Source organism: Lepisosteus oculatus, chromosome 13 (assembly GCF_040954835.1).
Source record: "Lepisosteus oculatus isolate fLepOcu1 chromosome 13, fLepOcu1.hap2, whole genome shotgun sequence".
Taxonomy (NCBI): Eukaryota; Metazoa; Chordata; class Actinopteri; order Semionotiformes; family Lepisosteidae; genus Lepisosteus; species Lepisosteus oculatus.
The window spans coordinates 24,651,384-24,670,682 of record NC_090708.1 but is presented as its reverse complement, the minus strand read 5'-3'; the positions used below and the strand labels follow the sequence as shown (position 1 = coordinate 24,670,682).

The following is a 19,299-nucleotide window of genomic DNA, read 5'->3' as shown; positions in this document are numbered from 1 at the left end:
ATCAAAGCAGAACATGATCACCTTGAGTGGTCTGAGCTCAAAAACACATGGGCTAGACCAAACACCTGGCAATCATTCCTTTTCAAAGTGACACATACAGTAGCTCACACACAGTATCACAGACGTGATTCTGTTTTTTTGTGTGTGTGTCGAGGCCGTGTTTCAAATGAAACTATTTCAGTTTCTTTCTATCTGGGTCTCCGAGTAAGTCAAAAATGAAAATTATTTCATGTCTTCCCTGGTCAACATTAAATATTTAATGTCTGCGCTTGGCTTGTGTGCATATAAGTCATATGTTTAGAATTAGTATCTAAGAACTTCCTCCTAAGGCATTTCTGTTTACAGTAATAAGGATTTAATTTTTGCTTCCCACTTTTCAAAATGCATTTCTTCAGAGATTGGGCAGCCTAACAGCTTCATACTAGGCAGGTGAACTGGGAACGTCAGGCCATTCATTTGTAACTAAAAGTGAGGTCCCCTGTCAGCCAACACTGTACAGTACAAATACAGAAACACAGTTTGTAACAACACTGTGCTCCTGCTCAAAATTGTTTGGCCAATTAACAATAGTTAATTAAGTGTTTTAGTAATGAACGTACCATTAACAAATGACACACTGTTATTCATGCATACTCCTGCAAGATGTTCAGGTGACTGCCATTTTATTCTCACCAATCAGGCTATCCCTGTCCTGTCTTCAGGTTTTCACTGGTTGTCATGATAACTTTCCTTCCCATAGTCCATCATCAGCTGCCACTGTGTTTACAAAATTCAAACCACAGTATATACCTTATGTCTTAAGAACCACTGTACACGCTGACTTTCAGTAGCAACTTTCACCACAGCAAATCTTTCAAAGCTGCACTTCGCAGGCTACAGCAATACTTCATATTCCCTCACTGCATCCTCACCTCTGTAGTGAACCATTTCCTGTAACAGTAATTCTTCAAAAAAACATTAGGCTAATTAATTTTAAGCTCAATCAGTATCATTTGAGTTTCCCCTTATTCACTCATAGGTCACTCACACTGTTAAAGAAAGTTGGATAGGGTCTTGCTTGGACACCCTCAAGACTTTGAAGGTGGAATTATCTGAAGTTACAATGTTAAGGTAAAATTGTAATGCTGCTTATATTTTATTTGCTACACACTTAGAAGCTAAAATGATATGCCTAGAAGAGCTTCCACTAACCTTTTTCAAAAAATAAATTCAACAAACAACACAACCATTTCATGAGCTCCATAGGTGATGTTGATAACAGCATACCTCATATACGTACTGTATTTCTTCTCCTGTTTTATATACAGTAGGTACTCTTATTCTGTTAAAGAGAACCCTTTTCTTTGCCTTTTTTCAACATTTAATTCATTTTTCTCTCTTTTCAGTCTATGGCTATCACTCATTATCCCAGTCTCTCACTCCATCCCACTTCTCAATACAGAGTAACTCTAACTGCCAGCAATGTACAGTAGTTAAATACTGTATGTGCCAATTAATGTAGTCCTCTTCATTAAACAGGCACTCTTTTAAAGTTGCATGGCAAGACATATTATCATTTAGAGATAAATTATCATGTAAATGATCTGTAAATCATGTATATTCTATATGGGATGCATATATTGTACATACTGTATCTTCAAATATTGAATAATATTGAAATCTTTTAATTATCTTTAAATGATCATTTGGATTGCCATACAGTTGCAACCAGCATGCTAATATAGGAATGCTATACATTTCCAACAGTAGCCACTGAGGCTGGGAAGACATACTGGAATATATTAGAAATAAATAATAATAATATTAATTGCACCAGAACGCTCACCACACATCAGCTATCGGTGGGGAGGAGAGCAGAGTAATATAGCCAATTGATAGAGGGGGATTATTAGGAGGCCATGATTGGTAAGGGCCAATGGGAAATTTGGCCAGGACTTGGCTAGGGGTTACACCCCTACTCTTTTCAAACACCCTGGGATTTTTAATGACCACAGAAAGTCAGGACCTTGGTTTTACATCTCATCCAATGGTCAGCACCTGTTTTGCAGTATTGTGTCCCCATCACTATACTGGGGCATTTGAACCCACATAGACCACATGGTGAGCGCCCCCTGCTGGCCCCACTAACACCCCTTCCAGCAGCAACCTAGTTTTTCCCAGGAGGTCTCCCATCCAGGTACTGACCAGGCTCACACCTGCATCAGTGGGTTGCCAGTTGTGAGTTGCAGGTTGATATGGCTGCTTGTAAAGAAATAGAGACCCTTATCTACTATGACACTGCATAGTATTGCTTAAAATACCAAGAAGGAATAATGATTTCTGAAAAGTGTTTATCATCGCAGTTATGAATTAATGCTTTTTAAAAGGTTTTTGCTTAATGCGCGGAATTTAAAATAAAATGTGATCATTATGAATGAGGAGATAAATTCCCAACTGTACCGTCACAGTTCAAAGCACATTTCTTTTGGTCTACCACAGAGAACAAAAGCTGAAAAAGTCCAACAATGTAAGCAAACATCTACAAAAAACAACATTTATACAATAATCCTCTTCATGCATATGCTACTGTACAACACTGTAAATACAGTATGCAGTAAATTTTGCTGCTCACCACAAAGACTGCACCTCGGTATGTCAATGAGGGGTTATTATGAACTCCAGTCAGGAAGAATACAGGTTTTAAAGTCATGTATAAATGTGTAGAAGATGGTAAGGACAATATTCAGGGACCACAAGGGTATTCTTCTGTGCTATTTCAGTTTGAACCTTGAAACAGGATTATACGCAACATACTCTGTTCTTCTGCAAGATAAAAATTGCTGTCAGCAGTATGATTGAAGTGTGGCAGGGTTACTCACTGGCTCAATTCTGCAATTTAGCATTGAGGGCCGTAGACTATGGCCAGCACTGTGGTGTAGTTGTTAGTATTAGTGCCTAGTAATGCTAGGGCACTGCGTTCAGTTCCTGGGGTGCTGCTTGCATGGAGTTTGTATGTTCTCCCTGTGTTTGTATGGTTAACCTGGTGCTCAGGGTTTCTTCCATTTCTCCAAAAATATAGCAGGAAGTTTCTGGGGAAATTGAGTCTGGTGTGACATTGTTAGTGTTGTATCTGTGTCTGCCCTGCAATAAATGAGTGTCCCATCCAGGGTATACTCTATATACCCTGTCTTGCACCCACTGCTTGCTGGGATAGACTCTGGCTCCACAATAACCCTGTGGTATGAAACTGTTAGAAAATGGATGGATAGATGTATATGAATGTCACCTGTACCTGCCACAAAGTCTTGGTCCTACTGTACACAGTCAGATTTCCAACTCATATGATCATATGATGAAAAGTGCCCTTCTACCCTTGTGAAGCAGTGGCAGTGTGTGGATAAACAAGGAGGCTGCAAACATAAAACACAAATGTATTCCCCACCTTTGAAACATGAAGTCTGTTTGGTAGTTGATTCAATCCTTACAATGTCTTGAGAGTTTTGCTGCTGAAAAAATTAAAATATATTATCTAAAAACAGAACTAAAGCACATTGACAAATAACATTGTTAGTTTTTTAAGTCTGTGTTTTCAATGAAAGCTGTCCACCATCTGCCTGTGCTAATTCCAGCAGTTGATTAATTAAAAGCTACAGTAAACTGTATATATTAAACCCATTTTCAGATGTAAAAGCAAAAACAATTATTAATTACATGGATAATAATACTGTTCTAGAACAAAAAAGACTTTGTTGCCGTGCTTTTTAAATGTGCTTAGTTATTAATGCCTCTCAACATTAAAAAAAGCATTTTGCTGTTCTATCTGACTGTGAGGAAAAGAAAACACACACCTGCCTTATGCCATTCTTCACACATGCCTGACTGTCCACTTTGAATTGGATTTTGATCAATCTTTTTTAATTGCTGCGACTAGCCATAAATTGCCAAGACAAAACCTGCAATGAAATAATTTGATTATTTGAAGGTCTAATCGTTTTCATGTGCTCTTCATAAATGCAGTCAAATTCTACTCATTTTGATGGCGATATAAGGTCAGTCATAGTGACTGCCCACAGCCAACAAGTCTTTCTTTCGGCAGCAAGAAGCACTCTGTCTGAAGAGAAGTCATCTTCAACTCTGTCACCTACATTCTATGGCAAAGCATTCCTCTGCTGACAGCATTTGCCCCATTGAATATGCACTAGCTACCTGCCAGACAGGCCTTTATCTCTGTTTTTACTCCCTCTGGTAGGGACAACTGTCTTTACTAACTAGTGGTCAGTGCATTTCTAATTCTCTCAGAACCTGTCATTTGCATATCAAAGGACCGAGATACGAGTAAACATTCTTCATGGTTCCATCTGTTCGTGGTCCCAGCTGAGACTTGAAAACGAAAAAAAGAAAACTCACACTATACTCAACCTTTTTTTTCCCTTCAGGTTCAGTAAAGAAATATGCTGTATAACTTGCAGAACCTGTAGAATAAGTTTCAGAGTTTTCTTGGACTGAAATCATGTTACTAACACTTGCCTTCTTCTTTGTTGTTGACTCCGAGTTCTTTTTTTACAGCCCTGTCGACAGTGCTAACATTTAAAGTGTGCAGTAGCCTTCATATTTGTCACTGTCTAAAATAAGACAACATTTTAAATTTATACTAAAACTGTTCTGAATGTCCAGGAGAATACATTCCATTCTTTAGTGGTTACAAAACAACTGAGATATTCTTCAGACATCAGACTCTAAAGACAATAACTTTTTTCTTTTTTTTATTTCTTTTGAGAAACGTATTCGTGACTTTAATTCTGATTGTGGTTTAATCTCTTTTTTATTGCCTTTATACTGCTGGCCTTGAGGCAGTGAGAGAAAATTGCTGCCAGGCAATGTTTTCTCTACACAGTAAATTTAAATTCTAATGATCCCATATTTGGAAAGATAAAAAAAATCCTATATGTTCTGTTTTTTATTGTTTCGTTTAGTTTTACATGTTTAATTTGAAGTGATATTAAGACTAGTGGAAAGTGTTCAAATTATTTTCAAAGCATGAGTTCTGAAAAGCATGCCTGTGTGTTCAGATGTTTTGTTGGCTTTTTTATTTTATTAGAAAACTATTCTTTTTCATCATCGTCTTCACATTCATCTAATCCTCCTCCTCTTAGGTTGGACAAGGCCAGCACTTATGGGCTGGATTCCTGCAGAATTTCCAGGTACTTTTCAAGGCCTAAAATATAAAGTAGGTGATTCGACTTGTTGTCTGAATATTTAGTTCAGTTATTAGGAGGTACAGTCCTAATAAACTAGACAACTCTTGCAAACCTTGAGTAGGACTTGAATAGCCCATCTCTGACACTGTCACTTTCCATTTCTGATAAAAAAACAGTAATTATTATTGTTGTTCATAGCCCTGTAAGTTTCATTCGCATATATGTTCTTATAACCATCCTCTGAGTGAGAGTCTGTTTTAAACACATGAAGCAGGGAAGTCCAATCTGACACTGCAGTGGTCTTCAGACTCCTGCTGTTCTTTCTACTCTATAATCAGCATTCACCGAGGAATGAACAGGGGCCACCAGTCCCATCTGAAATCACCTGGTGCTGCTCGAGACACATAAACAGCAGCAGAGGGAAGAGGGGGAGAAGAGAGGTCAATGGTGTTGTGGAAGCAAAGCTTAACAAGAGTCAGACACCAGTGAGTCAAATTTGTTTGCCTGATTGCAGTGTCAAAGGAGTAGACATTCTACAGAGACTACATCTATTACAGTATTGATCCGGCCTGCAGCTGAAGTTTCACTGGGGATTGGGAATTTCTAATTTAGCCCTTTTTTGGGGCAGGGAAAGAAGAAAGACAAATAATCTGAAGTGATCGTTACTGCAGAAATAATAGCTTGCATATTACGGAGGAGGTGTGTGAAGGGGGGCCAGCAATAACAAAGGCTGTACATTTCAGTATCCTAGTGCCACAGCTTTGGGATGGAGTGGGATTTAGTGGGAGGATTTATTTGTAAACCTGTCAATGCATCTGCATTTGCTGCTGAAATATATGGAGGAAATACGGTTTTGCTATTGAACCTTCTAAATTAAGCTGACAAAGTTCTTTGTCACGCTCCATGATGTTCTCTGACCCCTTGTTATGTGATCTTCTCATAGTTTTCTGTGCTTTCTTACTTGAGTTTTCGGCAAAAATTAACACTGATGGGGAGAGATACAGTTTAGCTGTGGTATTGCCCACGGAATAAGTTTAATTTATTTTTATTGAATCTGCATCATTATATAAAAAAGCTAGACATCTTTATTGCAAACTTTAAATGGCGTGAAAGAGGTTGGTTTAACTTGGATTTCTCATTTCTCCAAGTGCTTTCTAAAATTCTTTCATTCTTTCTGAATGAGTATTATAACTAAGTCTTAATTTTAAGCATGAACCATGAAGAACCTCCTTTCTTTTTATGTGTTCTTTTTAAGATTTTAGCTGAACTGGCAACAGCTAACACAGTGCACAACATCTACTGTACCTCCAGAACTTTAAAACCCTACATTATTCTTTCAAATCTGGATTGACAGCAAAATGGATGGATTAATCACATGATAACTTGTCTACGATTAGCACCCCTACAGTTCAATAAAGTTTAATCACTGAAATACTCGTTCAGAATAATAGGAATCAATGTTCTAACATCCGTTTCGACCAAGTTAGAAGTAAACCAGAAGGGTTTCCTTCCAGTTTGAAAACGTTTAATTGTTTACATTGTTAACAAAGGGAAAAAAAACTAATAGATTTAAAGAATCAGACGACTCTTTCTGTGGTCTAACCAGGCGCAAATAGGGAAAGTTGGTAGCAAAATGACTAAGTAAAACACAGTGAGACAGCAATACAGGAAGTTTTTTTAAAAGAGTACTGATAATTTTTCACCAACATGTACTTCAAATCAGCAGAAATAGAACAATCTCAATGTGATGAGTGAGTTTGCCTCTTACTTCTACATTTTTTTAAATATTTGGAGTTATGGATCTCTGATAATACTGGATATTCATTTTTGGTGCTGCACCAAAACTCTGCCAACTGCACTTCATTAAAAGCTGTTTGTAAGGAAGAGTCTGAAATCAGGTCAATGAACTTCTCATATTCTTTTTTCTGGTTTTCACATTTTTTCTTTTTCTTTTTTTTTCTCTCGTGGTTGCAATAATTTTGAAGTGATCTTTCTACCTAGTAACACGCTATTGTCTCTCATTGCGAGAGTTTTTGAGATTTGGTGGATGGCGAATGGCAAACATTTGAATCTCCAAACAAGATAGAAGAGCAGATGGAAGAGGAAGTTTCATCCGACACCTTTGAGGTACCTTCTGGCTCTAGCAGCGAGAGAGTGAATTTAAAGATGATGTTTCAGAAGATATGCCTATTTTTTCTGACTTCTTGGAGCCATGCAAAGCCATTGTAACTTCCTTTTTTTATTGATAGCAAATTTTTATTATTATTTTAGCCTATGCGAGAGCTCCCGGAACCCCTGCGGACATCAAACACAGTTTGAGAACCACTGCTTTAGAGCATCTACTAATCATGTGACTACGCAAGATGTCTTGATGGTACTCTACCGTATGTGTTAGAAACTGACCCTCTCATGAGCAGTTACTTGATAGACATGAAAGGTGTGTCTCCCTTTACTGAGACATGTGGTTACTGCCCTGTGTGTCTTATATAATTTTTATGATGACAGTGTAATGTTTAATAAACCTTGTAGCACATCCCAATGGGACAGGATTCTCAACAAGTAAAGGTGCACATAAGAGGGCTGCAACTCTAGACAAGAAGTGTCATCACACAGAAGGCTGTGAGGAATGAGCTGCTGCCATCAGTCACCTGACCAAAGTGGAAGAAATTGGTCAGGTGACTGAGGGCTGCAGACCAATCTCTGCAGCATTCTGGAGACTGTGGTCCAGACAAGATTGTCCATCTCATCTATCCAGTAGCACATACTTGGTAAAGCATCTCTGGGATGAGGCTATGATTCGAGATCAGGCAAACAATATCTCCTATAATTAGCTAAGGATCTGTAGGCTTGCAGTAATGCCAACCAAAATTTGTGTTCTCTCCAGTTGGCAATTCCAACTGACATGAGCTGTGGAGCATGGGTCACCATAGGCAGGAGTGTCAGAGGCGTAAGACCATGTGTTTCATTCTTTTCTCAGCAGTAGGGGATTAGAGGAGACATTGCCAGATAGCTGGGTTTTGAAGCAAATACCAAACCCGTTTGGGTAGACTGCTACCTTTTATCTAAAATGAATTAAATTGGTACCCACATATACTGTAGCTGAGCATTTTACTGAAGCAATCCAATTGAAGCATCTTACTAAAAGGTACAACAGCAGTGTTTGCCACTGTATTGTCATCTTCTGGTGATGGTTGGGTGGTGTGTCTATAGTTTTCTCTTTGTTTTATCATGCCTGCACTTCGAATTTGCTTTTCCAATTCATCTTATCCTATGGTTTGTATCATGCTTTCCCATACACCTTTTTATACTTTTCCATGCTTTACCATGAGACTGCTTTACACCCACTTGACTGTTCTCCTACTGCAACATACCACATTCTTTTAAGAACTGGAGGAAGTTGGAAGGTAAACTTTGTATTTCTCTGATGTACAGTGGATGTTAAGTAAAGAGTGTTTTTCCTTCTAAGATTTGCAGTACTGTACAGTACATGAAGTTCAATAAAATACATCCAGACCGAATCTGGTACTAGTCTAGTAGGGCCATTTTCTCATCATGTTGCTCTACCTGACATCTTGTTCACGGAGAGGTTCTGTATTGTACAGTCCATTCAAACTGAGTTCTTCTCAGTGGGTAATTTATTTCTGAATTTCCACCAGTTCATTCTGTATCTGTAAACATCTACTGTTTAAACTCCTTTTAAACCACTAGCATAGTGAAATAGTGGATTCAGAGATAGAGTAAGCAGAGCAATATTACTCGTGCTTTTCATTTAGGCAACAAAAGCATGAGAAGATCTCCCTCCACCAATATTGTCAAGTATTTTGGACTTTGCATTATTCTTTAATGCTTTCTTGGAAGATAACACAATTATGTAATCCTATTAAAGCTTCTTTTAAGTCCCTTCATGTGTATATACTGTACAACTTTACATAGAAATGAAGTAGAGTTTCCTCACACAGTCAGCGCCTTACAGCGTTTCAATGAGGCTGCCATTACACTGCAGAAGGTAAGGTCAGTTCTTGCCATTTGAATACTGTGTTTAGCAGTGTTAGGTTAATGTCTCCTGGAGCTGCAGTATCTGTTAACTTGGCCCCCGAGCTTTGAACAAGCTAGTGTTCAGACATCAGCAGCACTCCTTGCACTTCAAAAATTACAGTTTGTTTCCAAACAGGCGCAATCCAGTCTCACGTTAGCAGATGGCACTGATTTGTATTTATTTTGATTTTAGTTCATTTGGAAGGTTAGCATTTTAATTAGGGAATTCCAGGTGAATTTCTTTTTTATTTGCTTTCTTTGCTAGCTTTTACATTACTTAGGACATCTGTATGGTTATTTATTAATTTATCTGAATGATTAAATGTGTAACTGATTTGTATTTAGCAGGTGTAATGCTGGGCAGCAATAAAATTACTGAAATCTCCTGATGAGGTTTAGGTTCTTCCATGACACTGTTGTGTGCACAGCTGCGTTAAAGTTGTGATGTGGATCTGATCCCTCCAGTATTTCCTCCTGGGATGAGGCACATGGTTGACTGGCTCTGGATTTATCCTGGGTGCTTGCTGTCAGTAGACAGAACCACTGAAATCTAGTGATGTTGCATGGATAGATGCTGAAAGCCCAAGAGACTTCATGTTGCAAAATTCCTGCCAGCAGAGTGCTTCCCTCTGTTTTTAACTGAGCCCTGGCCCTAATGCAGTGTGATTGCAAACGGAAAACTTATGTGCCTTTAACCATAACATCACCTATGCATACGCTAGTGCACAAAGCCACACTTCTTAAGTACGTTGTCGCATTTCTTTTATTTCATAACCAGCATTTAACAAGGAAAGCAAAAAAGAGACTTGCGTTCTCAAAATCAGTATGTTAATTACAGTATATCATTAAAATAGATGTACTGTATCACATCCTCTCATCATATTGTACGTGAATGGGAGATATCAGTTTGAATACTTGAAAATAATATGTTGTAACAGGCAGCTGCATATTTCTGATTAAAAATAATTTCATGCTTTGATGAAAATAAAAATGCCTGAAAGCACTGTCATATGATAAATAAAATGTGCTTCCTGTAATTGTAGTAGGAGTAACCATTTTTGTTTTTTTGCAGTGCTAATGTAGTGCTACTGAACAACTGAACAACTGGGGCAATCTGTGTAGGTTTTAATGAAACAGTTTTGGCCCTAATTTGATTTTTTTTTTGTAAAGAAAAGTACAAAAGAGCATAACCCCCTGGGTTCTGCAGCCCTGCCAGGTCTAATGTTTAAAGTGTCCAGGCTGATCGATTGCTATCGATTTTGTCTGTCAAGGGAGATCCAGCTGTGTGGGTTTTTTGCCTCAGAGCTGCCATCTGCTGGTAAATCATTTAATTCTAATTGGGTGTGTTGCATAAACCAGACACAATACCATGATTGTTTTCTTTTTAATTATGTGCTTTCTTGCCATTTTATTTTCTTTGTGCATGACAGTAAATTAAAAAAGGAGTGTTGGTGCACCCCTCTCTTTTCCGGACTGTAATATTTAGTTACGTGAACTGTTGTCCTAGCAGGCCGTGTATTCTGTCTGTGAGTGATGATGGTCCATGATTTCATGCAGTAAGAAACCATTTGTTAAGATCATATTCTGTGAAGGCTGCCTGAGAAGTTTTTTTCTTTATCAAGTAAGAAATAGAATGGTAAAATATATCAATGTACAAAACTATTCTTCACCTTGCCGCAACTGAAATGGTCTCCTGGAGTGTGCTTTCTTAGGTGAAATGTGAATGAGGAGATAGTGGTTAAACTGATGTAAGAATTATAATTAACAAGGGCTTGAAAATGTAGATGTTCCATAGAGCCTCTGAGGGGCAATACACCTTACAGAGTCAAGATAAGAAATAATACAATAGGCTCTTCAATTTTAGAGGTACTGTAGACAACCCCCCTCAGGTGCAGATTGAAAGGGGGTTTCACAGACTTTGTTTCTACCCCAGCTGACATCAAACCACCTAACAAGAATTGTGACTTCCACAACAGGTAGAAACTTTCAGGCTTGTTGACACATGCAGATCTCCTAAGTTGTCTTTTGTTTAATTAATGGCAACCTCATGAGTATAATACTTCTAGACATTAGAAAGTTAATAAGGCATAAATAAACTCATTAGGTTCAGGGTATTGAGTCCCTTGGTTTAGACACGTACAGCATATGTCACAACATGGGGGTTTCTGTGATGGGTTCATATACTGTTCTTCACTTTATTATTTACACTTCAGAATATTTCCAAAACTGCCCATCTTCCTCATCTTGTGGTTATTAGTTTAATTAACCAAAAAAAAAAATGGCAAGACTTCTTATTCACTTGCAGTGTCTCCCAGTCTCCACTGGTCTCTGGCAGTGTGTTATACACCCTCAGAGCCTCTTTGCTCTGTAAGCTTATGTCCTCTTTGCACAGCTTATTGAAAGCCTGTCTGTGAATTCCATCGGCATGAGCCATTTCAGCAGGAGTTTTATTATAACTCATGCTAAAACTAGAGTTATTTATTATAGTGTCTACTGAGTATACAAAGGTATACAGAGTATATACTGTATAATGTGCAGAATAGACAGCTCCAAGATTTTTTTCTGGATTTCTCAAAGCAGTCACCAGTGAATTAAAAAATTGTGGATGCGGTTAACGTCAGAGCATTTTGGAGCTTTCTTCAGATTTGCAAGGGTTTCAATTTGAAACCCTTAGCTTGACAGTTTTACATTAATTAGGATGCACAAGCTGAGCGCCTTTGTTTACTAAAAACACCTACCTGGGTCATTAGTTTTCACCTTCCTGTCATCTGGATTTTTAAGTGGAGAGCTATGTAACTCAAACAGAAGACAACAAAAAGATTCTTAACTGCCTGGAAATTATAGAGAGGTTGTGCAATATTAACCTTGTCAGGCTGAACTGGAGACTGCTCTTTAAAGAAGATATGTCGAGACCTTCTGTGCAAAATGCGTAATTTTGATATTCACAAATTACTACTGTAAATCGGTTTGTAATAGAAAAGGTTCGTATGGCAGGTTAGATCATTTCTGCTTATATTCTGCAGTAAAAGTTGTTTTGCTAATAAATGTCAGTTTAAAGAAATCCAGTTAGTCAGAAACCGATTAAAACTTCCTTACAAATAATAGGTTGGTGCAGTGCTTTATTTTAAAATAGATAAGTTTTTAAGAGGTTTCTCAGGGGATATTTAACTCAAACAATTGCTTATTTTGAAACCAAATTAAAAAGTGAATATCTCATACATAATTTGGTAGTTTTAAAGAAGCAGAATAGAATTTCTACAGACAGTTCACATGGCTAGGGTAGATTATTTTGTTCTTCCTTACTTGTGGTGGTTCGACAATCAACAGTTTTGTTTTAAGCTTTATTTCAGAAAGTGACAGCTAGTCTGTTATACGGTGAAGGTTGGGCCTGTTTCTGTATACCATTATAATGTAAAATAAAAAGCAATGACTAATCAACAGTCCCTGGTTAGAAGTTTAAGATATGATCATCACACACTGTACTGTATCTCAAGTCTTTGTAAAATTTGAATAAAAGTATCTGTACTGTACATCACAAGCAATCAGATTCTTTGGGGCAAAGAATTGGGTGTGCAGCAGAATTCACGATTAACATCATAGATGACAGGTAAGAAACACTCCCGATAAGGAAAAAGTATAATGTTTTTTTCACATCAGATTTCACTATAAAATGCATTAGCACTTGTATTTTTTTTTTTATGTAGCCTAATAAATCCATGGTTATTGCTTATACATTCATTTGAGGTATAGCTAGTTCTTTCAAAATTAATTTGTTTTTTTAATGACTCATACTGAAGTTAACTGGTCCCTAGTTGCTGTGTACAGAAATTAGCTCAGCTCTGTTATTTTTACCTCGTAAGGGCATTGCTCCAGCATTGCCTGCTGTCTTGCATTGTGTGTGAGAGTTATTAGTTGAAAAGATACAAGTTGTTAATTGGTTAATAACATTTGCTCTTTGCATCACCTTAAGAATGAAGGTGTTTAGAGCTGCAGGCGAAACAGTTTGTATTTTGAAAATGTTGCTCTCATAACACTAAACTGAAGCAGTGTTAGATGGTTTATTGTTAGGAGGTGCATGCACTGGGAACAGTAGCACTCACTAAATAAACACAATAAGGTATTTTAATTATTCCACAGAGGAGTCACAAGTTCAAGAAAGTGTAAGTGCACTGTGCAGTGAGGAAATTTCAGACAACAACATACAGTAAAACAAACATACTATATATAGAAATACGGAAATTTGGAAAGGAATAAAAATATGATACAAGAAAAATCCTAAAAAGTTGTTTGTTTGTTTTTTTCAATTGGCTGTGCGTGTACTAAAATACAGACTGTTATTTTCTTTGCAGAATCAATTTTATTCCCCACCCTGACTCACTGCTGCGCTCCTGCTCAGTCTGGGAGCACACACATCTTGTGGAGAGATTGGGCTTTCAAAGCAGATGCATCTGTGTTGCACCATGAGTCAGAAAGGGAAATAAAAAAGACTTCACCGTCTTCAGTTTATTCTCCTTGATGTCAATTCTTTTCTGCTCAGTTTACGCTAAAGGCTTTTTTAAGAAAGGCAATGTTAATTGTATACTACTTAATATGGCTACATGACATCCATATTGAAAATGTACTGTAGCCAGTGTCTAAAACCTACTGTATAGCAGCTAGCTGGTATTCCTTGAAAAAAAAAATTGCTCTTTTTTGAGATTTTGTTTTGGTTTTTTGACTACTGATTTTGTGGGACCCAGTGGTTAGTGATGCTGCCTTAAAGCAGTGAGGCTCTGGATTTAATTTCTGAGGTGCTGTCTTTGTGAAGTGTGTATGTTTCCCTGTGTTCATGTTGGTTTCCTCCGGGTGCTCCAGTTTCATCCCCATAGACCAAAAACTTGCTGGTAGGTTAATTGGCTTCTGGAGTAAATGTGTGTTTGTGTCAGTGTGTGCCCTGTCTGTTTTGTCCAGACATCTGGCCTTGCGTGTGTTGCTTCCCACTGTTCGGATAGGCTCCTTCTCCTATCCTGACCCCCCCCCCTGCATTAGATAAAGCAGTTAAAAAATGGATGGATGGATAGTCTATTGATTTGTTTGCTGTTTGTGGCATTTTTAATTTGGGTACATCGGTTTTAAAAATATATCATTTTCTTCTGGAGCTGACAATATGGCCGATGTCATATTCATGGGTTCTTAAGTGTAATTTTATGGCCAAAGGGAAACTCGTCCCTTATTGCTTTCAACATTTATCACAGGAAAGGTCACCCCTGATGTAAAACATGTCACACAGTCACGAACATATTATGCATCTGTTGTGTCACTTTATGACAGCAGTTCTGTTCGCAGGGAATGTAAATTATACAAGCCCCTCTGATTTACACATACCCAGAGCTACACCATCTTAATCACATGTACAAAATCACACTAAGCACATCTGAGACAGAGCGTCATTCTTTGAGAACTTTATGTGACTATTTTAGGCTGGTTTCCCATTCTCACTTACTGTAAGAGTAGAGTAGCTTAGTGCCATATGTACACATGCATTGGAATTCTTAATCTAAAGTGATTCTTAATTCCAAAGAATTCTTAATTCCAATCAAATGCACAATAGAATGTAATATTGAAAATCCAATTATATTTTCATGTACTGTACACTTTAAGGCTTGCCTTTGTCCCATCTTACTCTGAGAAAAGATTGCAGGTTTTGTTTTGAGTGTAGTACGTTTAAGGCCGTATGAGTGGCACAGATTATTGTTTAACAAAGCAGTGTGGACTCTTAAAGAATTAAAAACAGAACTTTGCATGAGAAGCAGTATTGAACAATATTTTTTATTTTAATTACATGCAGTTTCTGCTATTTATAATCAATAATTACTTGCTTTCCTAAGTAACAGTATCCTTAAAAATGTGTCAAAAGCTGAAGTGTAAAGCGAAAACAAATGTTTGGTTCCCATTTTGAAAACAAACAGGGAAGTAATCATCACTTTTAGGATTTAGTAAAGATATAGCAAAGGACTGTACTTAATGTATATTTGTGTACAATACAGTATATTTGGGCAACAGTAATGCAGTTTAGTTGTTTTAATGTGATCTAATATTTTTTGCAATTCATAAATGTATTTACAAAATTAACATCCATAATATGTACACTATTTCACTGTTGATAGTATTGCTAAAGTTATGAACCAGTAATTTCTTTTTCTCTCAAATGAATGTATCATCACTGTTGTTATCATTACGAAAAAATCACTTTTACCTATTATATTGTTATATTTCCTTTTGTTTCTCATTTTACATATGTCAGGTTTCGTATTTTCTATTTAAACAGCCAGTCACCCTCAGAATAAACCATCTGACTGGCGTTCTACTTGTTTTCAATCCAATTTTCATAATAATCATAAGATTAAGTAAAACAGCTCCCTTCAGCTAAAGAGAAGTGTTGATGTTCTCCTCCATGTAGTAATTAATATTTAAAAGGGTCAGCTATGAGAAGCAGTTTAAAATTTGTACCATGGAAAACACCTGATGCAAGGAAATTGCTTTTGTGCTTCCACTTACAAATCCAAGATTACCCCTCAAATAATGAGAGTTTATTAATCACTTGACTGCTCAGAGCTGGTTCTGGCTTCAGTATGGAGTAGCGTGGCATCACCTTGTTACATTACTGTAAGAGCATGCTTAAACCACTGGCCCTCCACTCCAGTCCTCCAGAGCCACAGTTTCTCCCTCATAAGCTAGGTTGCACTTTAACTTTATTTACAAAAATGAGATTTTTTTTTTATTAAACAATTGTGAGTGTAGGTGAAAAACACAGGCAACCTTGTGCCCTGCAAAGACCGCTGAGCCTCACTCCATCTTAAGAAACCTCTAAATCTCATTAAAAGCTTATATAGCGCTTTTCTGGACAACCGAGAAAGAAGCCCAGGCACTGAATTCACAGTCAATTTCTCTCCCAGTGACTTGTACCAGTACCATATCATGTCTGTTGCCAGTATGAAAAAGTACATCTAAGAATCCCATATAAATTCATTGAAGAATCAACTATGCATAAATCAAGTAAGGACATAATTTTTATCTTGGGAGTCATTATTTTGGGTAATTTTTCTTACAGTGACAGCAACCACACTGAGAAAATAATAGCTTTTGAATTGCCTGCTTTTGTCTTTTTAGGAAGAAAGCAGCAGGCATCACATGTGCTTTCCATTTCCATTTCTCTTTTCATTGTTTAGGATCATGTTCTTGTTACAAGAATCTGCAGTTCAGATACCGCATGCCCCATGAATGACGGGGTTGGCATTGTTGTATTTAAGCACCTGCAATCTTGGTCATTGCTCTGCTGCGATAAGGCCCATCAGTGAGACAGTATCTGAATCAAAACAGTCGAGTGGATAGAGGTGCATGATATAAAGACGAGAAATGACTTCCAGGTTAGTTATCATTCTTTTTGTTGTAGAAAATGAATTCTGAAGCAGACTGCCTTTGATATGAATATATAAATAACAGCTTCCTCATTGTAGGTGCAAGCAGTGATGGGAATATAGTTGCATAAGTTAGTTGCTCATCAGATTTCTTTAAGCCTTCAGGTTAAGACAAGAGGGTGTCAGCTGGCTTTTACAGAAGTATGTTCCTATCTACGCCAGTTCTAAAAAGATAGTGAAGTATGCGTTGAAGAAATTATGATCTGCATTAATTCGAGAATTCTGCGATAAAGTGTGGAATGCAAAACTGCTCCAAATACATACCGTACCTAACCATTTCAAAAAGCCAATATCCCCAATATCATAATGATCATATGATAAAAGACTAGAGCTAAATTACTGTAAGTTTTATATAATGAAACAAAGAACGTGTGTATTGTAAAAGTAGGAATGGGTGTCACGGGACATCGATTTTCTTTTCTCATATAGATTGTAAGAACTCACTAAATATGACAGCTAAAGATTGCTTTGTTAGTGTGTTTATATAATCTAATAGAGGGTATTAATCTTTTCAAATAATTAAAACTTACAGATTAAAGCACAGTGTGAGAAACAGTAGGTAACTCTAAGCATAATGTGTTATGGCTTTGAAGCATATTTTGAAATTGTATAATGTCCAAAGCAAAGGAAAGGAGGATTGAGAGAGAGTTTACAAAAGTGGTTGTGGCAGATTAAGTATGGAATAAGTATAGACTGGATGGCAGCAGTTTAAAGATGTTCTGTTAGACGCACAGAATAGATGTATCCCTTGAGCAAGTACTGTAGATCAAAAGCTAGAAATCAGTGACCCAGACAGTTTAATAAAGCAATTAAGAAAAATATATAAAGGAAGAACATGAGAGAAAAGAACAGGGACCATTTAAAGAAAGGTAAAAAATATCTGAAAGACTGAGGGAGATGTATTATGTGGGGATACTTCAATGAAAGCTAATATAAATACAGTTATGCATGATTCCATTTCAGTATTGATTCCACAAACGAAAACTAAAAGATAATTAAAGTTCTGTGTTAGCTACAGTAGCATTCACAGACAAGACATAGATCTGTTAAAGGTACTAGAAACATGTCTAAGACATGATGGTGTTCTAGCAATTGTACATAAAGAGAGGAGAAATGTAATCCATAGGCCATTAACTGAACTCTTCTAGCAAGTACTCAAGACTAGATTTAGACAGTCGGATTTAGATAAAAAAAAACAAGTAATCACACAGTGATTACATATACTGTAAAGTTTGTAAAAAAACTAAAAGAGCTAAAAGACCATAAAGTTGGTCTTGCTGAACTATAGTCCATTATTAGTATTCTCTCAACAATCAACATCAGTCATGGATTCAAACATTACACATTATATGGTATATTTAGATTAAGATGCCGAAGGATTTTAATATGCATCCTCAGTAAAGGTTCATTCTTAAAATGTACGTTGTTAGCACTCAAGGTATTGCATATATTTGGATTGAGGAGTGGTTAATAGAAGAAAGTGTACAGATAAGTAGTACAAGCTCAAATTATACTAGCATCTACTGTTTATCATTGATATAAATAAAATATATGGTCATAATCCAGAGCATAGAGGTATGGATTACATCACATTGTTAAGAAACACTGTAGAAGCCAAAAAGAAAATTAAAAATGAAGACTGGGATAATATTTGGCAGATGAGCTACAGTATAAAACTCTAAAATATCAACAGATATATAATTTATAAAAATAAATTGATTAAACAAATATAAAACGAAAAGATATAAATTGTGAAACACTGAGCCTAAAGAAAGTACTTATGAAAAACGATTTCATATTCATGAAACAAAAAAAGCAAACAGAATGTTCAGATACAGTGTATAGTGAAAAAAAACTTTATTTTTAAATAAAATAACATTGTGTTAAAATTACATGACCATACAGTACATAATCATGAAGAAAATGTTGATAAAAATCTTTATTCTTTTACTAAGACCCTTTTTCAGTCTGTTAATAACATCTCAGTTTTTTTTCTAAAGTATGGATTAAAAATTAATATTGTTTCACGATAATCTAATAATTTGGTACTGTATGACTAAACTCCTTAAAGGCATCTGTGATCTGTCTTGGTCTTTTCTACTGTCTTCTAAGCCTTCAGCACTAAAACCAATTAAACTTAAATACAAGATTTAGAGTAAGAATGGGTTATTTTTGAATGACCAAAACCATTTTCATCCCTACATTTTTTACGTGCAGTAATATGTAACCTTGATGTTTTCAATTTGCTAGTTATTTTCTTGCAATTTTCTAGCAAGTAATTCTTACTTGCTTCTTCCATGTGAAATATAACATTTCTAATTGCTCTTTGGCTTATTTTTCAAGGATCCTTAGTTCATTTGATTGACAAAAAAATAGAAATATGCAGATGGAGAGGCTGGATAGTTTCTTATTAATTTAGCTGATTGTGCATATTGTATTTCTTCATGTTTTGCCCTGAAAAAACATATCCTTCTGATAAAACACAAGACCTACTGATCACTATGTCAGAATATTAGCAAAAACTGCCATGTTTGTTGCAATTAGCATATTTCTCTACATTTTAATTAATACACACTGTCATTTCAAAGGCAGAAGTGTACAATTAAAGATAATTCTTTCCCACTTCCTAC

At 36.6% G+C, this 19,299-nt stretch overlaps 1 protein-coding gene across 1 annotated transcript in view; it reads left to right on the top strand.

Moving 5' to 3' along the window:
- The window catches only part of epha6 (eph receptor A6), a 280,518-nt gene that overhangs the window by 117,583 nt on the left and 143,636 nt on the right, over nt 1-19,299 (top strand). The gene's annotated exons all lie outside the window — the stretch shown is intronic.